Consider the following 7,618-nt stretch of genomic DNA (forward strand, 5'->3'; position numbering starts at 1 on the left):
TAAGGTCAACGAGGTAAGATCATTATTAATAATATTAACAATGCCTTATATTCACAGGTACTTTATAGTGTACAAACTATTTTCATATCTCATTTGAGCCTTACAATAAACGCAAAGTAAACAGAGCAAAAACTCAAAAGAGGTTAAATAATTTCCCTAAAATAATAAAACCAGTAATAGGGAGTGCAGACTCAAGCCTAGGTCTATCTGTCTCTGCAGTCTAGGCTCCTCACTGGATCTCATCATCCGTGGTTGACCCTGTCATTTTACAGATGAGCAATCCATGCTTAGAGACGGGAGTAGTGATATGCCCAGAATCACATAGCTTCTTCAAGAAAGAATACAGATAGAGTAGAATCCAGGACTCCTGACTCCCCATCCAAAGCTCTCTCAACTACACTATCTCTCAACTACATGCTGGCTCAATAAATTAGAAAAAAAAAAAAATCCTAAATTGCTCCATAGTTAAATCAGCGAACAATACATGCTGTTATACTTCTCTGAAGATTACACAGTATATTTGCTTGGTGCTGAGAAGCGCCAACCTGATGACACTTGCAATCCTGAGCTTATTTGATGTGGTTGGGAAGCAAATGAGATTCCAGTGCCCCTGTTGCGCATAGGTGCTCAATGAGCATTTCCTGCATGGTGGGGAAGTGCCCTATATTTACAGTATTTGATCCAGTTTAACAGCAAGATCTAATGTTAACATTAGCCTTGTAAAAGTTTTCACCCTAGTTCACACAAAAACAAGATTCTGAGATTATGACTAGCAATTCTTCATGAGTTGATTTATCTGAATAAAACCTATAAGGTTTTGAACCATTAGGCATTCGATTTAGAAAAAAAAATCTTAGCATACAGAAGAATAAACTGAAAAATGGAACAGATTTGTTTCTTGTAATAATTATGAGCAATATCTCAAACTCAGCATCCTTAGACCATTGAGCTGTGTAGGATGAATGTGCTAATTAATCAATTACTACCCAACAATGTACCCTGTTTATTTACTGAAATGCACCAGAAACGTGTGCAGAACTGGTAATTATTAATCATCTTCAGTAACAAATATGACTCAAGTTCACCTTCATATAATTAATAGAGCATGTAGTTAGCTTTAACATCTTGCTTTATTAGAAATAGCAACAAGGAATTAAAACAGAAAAACAAGACAAAAAAACAAAAAACCTGAACCACACGTTGTGGTTCACTGAAATGGTGGCTTGGACTAAATGTGCCTATATTATTCAGACCCATCCAAATTATGGCCAGATGCAAAGTTTTTAAAGCTAAACTTTTTAATTTGAATAAAACATTAAGACTTACCAAGAAGTTATAAAAATAGTCCAAAAAAATTCCATATATGCTTTACTCAGGGCCCCTGAGGAAAATCCACTTTTTAGAGCTTGATAACTAGCTTAGAGTTGGGATCTTTGTGTAGGGTACCCAAACTTCTTAGCAAATTTAAAATTCTCAAGATATTTTAAAATATCTCAATTTTAAAAAGATTTTTTAAACTGTATTTTGAATACACACAGTAATAGTTGTTTTGCATAAATTTTGCAAATGATCTAGTTTTAAAAGTCATTTTTTTTTTAATCATGTAGGCTCCCAAATTTCCTTTGAAACAGATAGACTTCTAGGCTAGCAGGGCCATATTTTAGAACTACAATGCTATTTCTTAATTATGCAACATTTAAGGGATGTTCACTTGTGTCAGCAACATTTATAGCTGAGTCTGGCAACATGTAACTCTTTTTAACTATGTTCAAGACATGAGGTTTTGAGTATTGCCAATGCAGTTTCAAAACCCAGTTCTATTACCTATCAGCTCCATGAGTGTAATTAACTATTTCAACTTCTCTAACTTCTGACATTCAGAATGAGACAATAGGTACAAACTACATAGCAGGAAGAAACACTCATGAACTGGTAGATACTATTATGCTCCTATTATTACCCTCTGTGGCCACTTTTTCAGAGTTTTCTTGGATTGGGGCACCTGGGTAGCTCAGTCGGTTAAGCTTCAGACTTGATTTCGGCTCAGGTCATAATCTCACAGTTCGTGGGTTTGAGCCCCGCATCAGACCCTGTGCAGACAGTGCGGACCCTGCTTTGAATTCTCTCTCTCCCTCTCTCTCTGCCCCTCCCTTGCTCGTACTCTTTCTCTCTCTCAAAATAAATAAACTTAAAATTTTAATTATAAAAAAAGAGAAAGTTTTATTGGACTAACATTTAATGTAATTGTACGGAAAATTAAAAACTTATCCCATCTGAAATACCAGCAGAACATCACTTCAAAATCTAAACTGACAAATCATAAATCAGTGGGTGGACTACTGTATTTCTATTATCAAATGATTCAAGGCCCCTTTAAATGGAAAGCCCCCTTAGGGCATCTCAGTATTTGTTTATAGATCATTAACTACTTGACAGTGAGACTGGGGAGGGGGCATAAAGACTTACAGCTAAAGTGCTAAAAGCCACTGTGGATTGAAGATCAGCAATAAAGCCACAACATCTTTGGAATTCAGTATGAAAATGCAATTTGTGCTACAAAAATGTCATATGTTTTCATGCCTGTATCTGTTAGTAAAACAAAGCTCACTTTACAAAGCTGGGAACATAACTATGACCCATATGACAAGGTAAATTTATTTGGCCATGTTTTCAAATGCTTCCCCAAACACTGACTACATAGGATTTGTAATATTGGAAACATGCCCATAAAATGGATTGTGTTATCTATTAGCATAAATCGCTATCTGGTTTCGAAAAGTCACCAATATGTCTCCTTGCCACCGGATTCTAGCATCCACAGCAGGAGAAGGAAATAGAAATGTTTTTCTAATGAAAAGCTCACAGAGTGTTGGAAGGTCAGAATTTTGATACTTGATTCTGATGTATGATCTTGGGTAAGTTTCTTACCTACTCTATAGTTTAATTTCTCTACCAAAATTAAAACTTTAATTAAATTCAAACCACTGACCCTACATATTATAATTATTTTCTCCATACACTAATTATATTCACTTTACTCACTTTTTTTTTTTTTTTTTTTTTTTGGTCATTTTCTCAAGAAGTAGAGTACCAACCATATGCCAAGTTACTGTCCTAGGTGCTAGAATCAAAAGGTTAACAAAATAGGCATTAAGTCCCTGGTTTTAGGAAGTTTCCAGTGGGGGTAGAGCTTGAGAGTACTTTAGACAAAACGTGCAGTTTAGATGACATCTTTGTACCCTCTGTGTTCACAGTAACATGTTCTACCAGAGTAATGCTTCCTGCCACTCTTTGTAACAGCAGTCCTAGCTGCCAGCCAACTCCTTGGAGGCTTTCAGAACATCAATCAGTTAGTTCCACAGGACTCGATCTAGGTAAGAATACACAGTTTTTTCCTTTCCGAATGACTTCTGCTATAACTCAGTACTTCCACGAGGATAATTTTGCATAAAGCCAATGTATACTGTCCTTGCCAGGGCAGACACAAGGATACAAGAATGAAAAAAAAAAAAATACAGGAATGGAGCAGCAAGCAAAGTTTCCCACTAATGGGAGTGGGGAGAATTAATGAGTATTCATCCAGCTGTAGGGGTAACTCAAGCCACCTCCTCTGGTGCTGAGCTTGGCTTAGAGGGCACTGAGCCATTAAGCAGATTTTGGGTTCCTAGGAGAGCAGGGTCAGTGGCTCTTTGGGGGTATCTGTGTCTAAGTTCCAAAGCATGCTAGAATATGAATCAGGGCAGCATCATCTCCATAGTCCTTCTTTCCTTGAACAAAAAGTCCTCAAGCCTCAACCTGGAGTTTATAAATGAACTCCTAAATGTGAACATTTATATCTCTTTTTCATAATTCCTTTATCTTTTACCAACTGGCTGACATACATCCCCAGTGTCTTGCCTATAATTCTCTCTGCCCTAAGAATAGCAGTGAATTAAAATCTGCATGCCTACCCTACTTCCTTTTAAATCACAACATTAGAAAAATATAAGTAAATCATAATCTCACAGCAAGGTTGTAAAAACAACATGAGAATAAATATTCTATATATGTATGAGGTCACATATATATATGAGGTCTATATATGTTTGGGTCATGTCCACTATGTATGCTCTCTATATGTATTTCTTTTTTAATTTTTTTTTTCAACGTTTTTTTTATTTATTTTTGGGACAGAGAGAGACAGAGCATGAACGGGGGAGGGGCAGAGAGAGAGGGAGACACAGAATCGGAAACAGGCTCCAGGCTCCGAGCCATCAGCCCAGAGCCTGACGCGGGGCTCGAACTCACGGACCGCGAGATCGTGACCTGGCTGAAGTCGGACGCTTAACCGACTGCGCCACCCAGGCGCCCCCATATGTATTTCTTAATAAGCACTAACAATAGAATGTGTTAATATGTAATACCACCTGTAGAATTCATGATCTTTTTCAAGCTTTTTATCGAGGTATAATACACATACAGAAAAACGCACATACTATACATGTTCAGTTAGAATAATTTTCACAAACTGACTACACTCATTTAACTAGAATCCAGATCAATCACATGTTCATCAATCATAACAAATGTAGCACTCTAGTGGGGATATTGATAATAGGGGGAGGCCATGCATTTGGGGGGCAGAGGATACAGGAGAAATGTCTGTACTTCCCTCTTAATTGTTCTGTGCACCTAAAATTACTCTAAAACATGTCTTAAAAGAATATAGAGATAAATAAAAGAACAGAGTAACCCCAACACCCAAGAAGTCCCCTCATACTCCTTCTACTCACTGCCCACCCTCCTAGACCTTCACCCCTGCTAAGGGTAAACACTCTTCTGCCTTCTAACAGCAAAGATGAATTCTGCCCAGTTTTTATACCTCATATAAATGAAAGCGTATTATAAGTACTTTAGTGTCTGGCTTCTTTCACTCTTCCTTATGTTCATGAGATTCACACATGCTATGTGTGAATGGATTGTCATCACTATATAGTATTCCATCAAGTGAATATGCCACAATTCGTTTATCTACTCTACTATTTACAGTCATTTGAGTAATTTTCAGGTTGAATATTGCACACATGAACAGTACTGCCATGAATATTCTACTACCTGTCTTTTGGAGAACATGTGCACGTAATTTGTTATGGACTGAATGTTTGCATCTCCTTGAAATTCATATGTTGAAGCCCTGATACCTAATGTGACACTATCTGGAGATAGGGTCCCTCAGGAAGTGATGAAAGTTAAATGAGGTCTTAAGTGTAGGACCCTCGTCTGATAGGGCTGGTGCTCTTATCAGAAGAGAAAGAGGCAGACAGCAGAACTAGTTCTCTATGCCATGGGAGGATATAGTAAGAAGGAGCTATAAGCCAGGAAGGGAACCCTCTCCAAGAAGAACCCAATCAGCCAGCACCCTGATCATGGATTTCCCAGTCTCTGGAACTGTGAAAAACAAATTTCTGTTGTTTACGCACCCAGTCTGTGGTATTTTGTCATGTATATGACAAATATATACACAAAATATATCCAAGATGGCCTGGCTGGGTCATAACATTGCATACAATATTACATATGCAGCTGTAATACATACTGCCAAAAAATTTGTCAGATTGGTTGCCAACCGTGTATAAACGCTCTAATTGCTGCATAGCCTCATCAACATTTAGTACTTTTCTACTTACCTACTTCAGCTACTTTGGTAGGTGGGTAATGGTATTGCAGTGTGGTTTTAATTTTCATTTTTTGGATGATTACTGAAATTAAGTACTTTTTCCCATCTGGATATTCTCCTTTGTGAAGAATACATTCAAATATTTTGTTCACTTTTCTATTGGACTGCCTTTTTTTAGTGATTTGTTCTAGATACCAAATGCTTTGTCTGATAGATGTATTGCAAATACTTCTCCCACTCTATGGATTACTTTTTGACTCTCTTAGTAATATTGTGCCTTTCAATGAACAGAATTCTTAATTTTAATATATTACAATTTATCAATTTTGAAGAACCAATTTTTAACATGTTCTGAACAACGGTAGCATCCTAGGTGCCTTTAAAGCAAAAACAAGAAGGCTAAATCCCTTCTTTTTAGAAGTAACATCATATCCATGCACATGCTAAATTCTGTGCACAGCATCAATCTTCATGGGTATTTTTAAGGGGTTCCTTCTCAGGGGTTTGCAATTTCTCCATGTTTTGTGTAAAACAAAATATTTATGTGTTTACTGCATTAATTCTTAATTATTGGACACAATGTTTTTTAAGCATTGACTTACGTTTTTGAGTGCCAACTTCCAAGCCCCTTTGTTTCATGGTCATTAAGAACTGGAACTAAGGGCACCTGGCTGGCTCAGTTGGTGGAGTGACTCTTGATCTCAGGATTGTGAGCTTGAGCCCCACGTTGGCTACGAAGATTACTTAAAATAATAAAACCTTTAAAAAAAATTTGGAACTGGTCTGAGTTGTGGATTTCTTGAGAAATTATCTATTTCAATTATGGAACCAGTACCGTGTAATCTTAAAAGTCAGAAGAGACAGCTAGAAGTCATGTCTCCCAGCTCTGTATCTTTAGGTTAAGATAATATTCCATTCAAACACCCTTGAATACCTTAGTGTGATACACCATCTATCTGGTTTCTTTGGAGTAATTTCCTACCGTAGAGTAGAAGAGAGAGAGATAGTCACGGAACCATGAATTAAGGAAACCCTCATCACTGATGAGGTTTTTCCAAGAGGGCGCCTTCCAGTAGAAATATTTCAGTTCCCTAGCTCTTTTCTCAAGCCCTAATGGGAGGATACAGTGAACCTAATCTAAATATGTGGTTCTCTTTATCAGTGGTTTTTACTTTATATATGCCACGAAACCTAGAATTTCTCAGACATATTTCAGGTTCCACAAATGTTTGATTCAAATTTCATTTTTTAAATAGACTTTTATACTGCCAAGAGATACAATGCCCAAATCTAACATATTGCAAACCACCCACACATTAATTAATTTGAGGTTAAGTCATCTTAGTGTAGATCTCAAAATTAATTTCCTCCTGCCATCTTTGTAACTGAAGCACATGTCCAAGATTTCAAGGTAAGTCATTTTAAAACCACTCTAATTTCTATTTACTTTTCTGGAGGGATCAGAACACTCTTAATAGTGTACAACCAAAACAAAAGAATAAGAAATAAACTGTCCTGAAGCTGCCTGTCGTTGTCCTAACTGCTACTGTTGTCCACAACCCCCAACTTCAAAAATTTTTGAGCATAAAACAGCAGAGTCATGGCTTCAGTGACAGACTGAAAAACTAGGGACTAGTTTCCCTTGGTTTTTGCCGTCCACAGACTCCCTTGGTTCCTTCCCATTTTCTGAGCTTGGTTCTTCACACTTCCTATTTATTACTTTAGCTACCCAATTTCCTTCCTATAAATTCCTTGTCTGCTAAAAACAAAACAAAACAAACAAACAAACAAAAAACCCCAAGACAACAAACCAGTCTCATTTTTAAAAATTTACCTATAAAGTTAATGTTAAAAATTTGAACTTCTAAATGTTTAATAATAAAACACAAGTTTTCATCTACTTTCTATGTTGGGGTTCTGTGACAGATTTTGTTTGAAAAAGACTCCAATGCTTTTTAAAAT

The 7,618-nt window shown here is 36.8% G+C and overlaps 1 long non-coding RNA gene across 6 annotated transcripts in view; it reads right to left on the reverse strand.

Moving 5' to 3' along the window:
• Window positions 1-6,409, reverse strand: part of LOC121041884 (uncharacterized) — a 122,352-nt gene extending 115,943 nt beyond the window's left edge. For all 6 annotated transcript variants that reach the window (XR_005795888.1, XR_005795889.1, XR_005795885.1 and 3 more), the window contains exon 1: window positions 6,259-6,409. This is a non-coding gene — a long non-coding RNA (uncharacterized LOC121041884). The remainder of the gene's footprint in view (window positions 1-6,258) is intronic.
• Window positions 6,410-7,618: the final 1,209 nt, after the last annotated feature.

Source organism: Herpailurus yagouaroundi, unplaced genomic scaffold, assembly GCF_014898765.1.
Source record: "Herpailurus yagouaroundi ecotype Mexico unplaced genomic scaffold, PumYag 184, whole genome shotgun sequence".
Classification (NCBI taxonomy): Eukaryota; Metazoa; Chordata; class Mammalia; order Carnivora; family Felidae; genus Herpailurus; species Herpailurus yagouaroundi.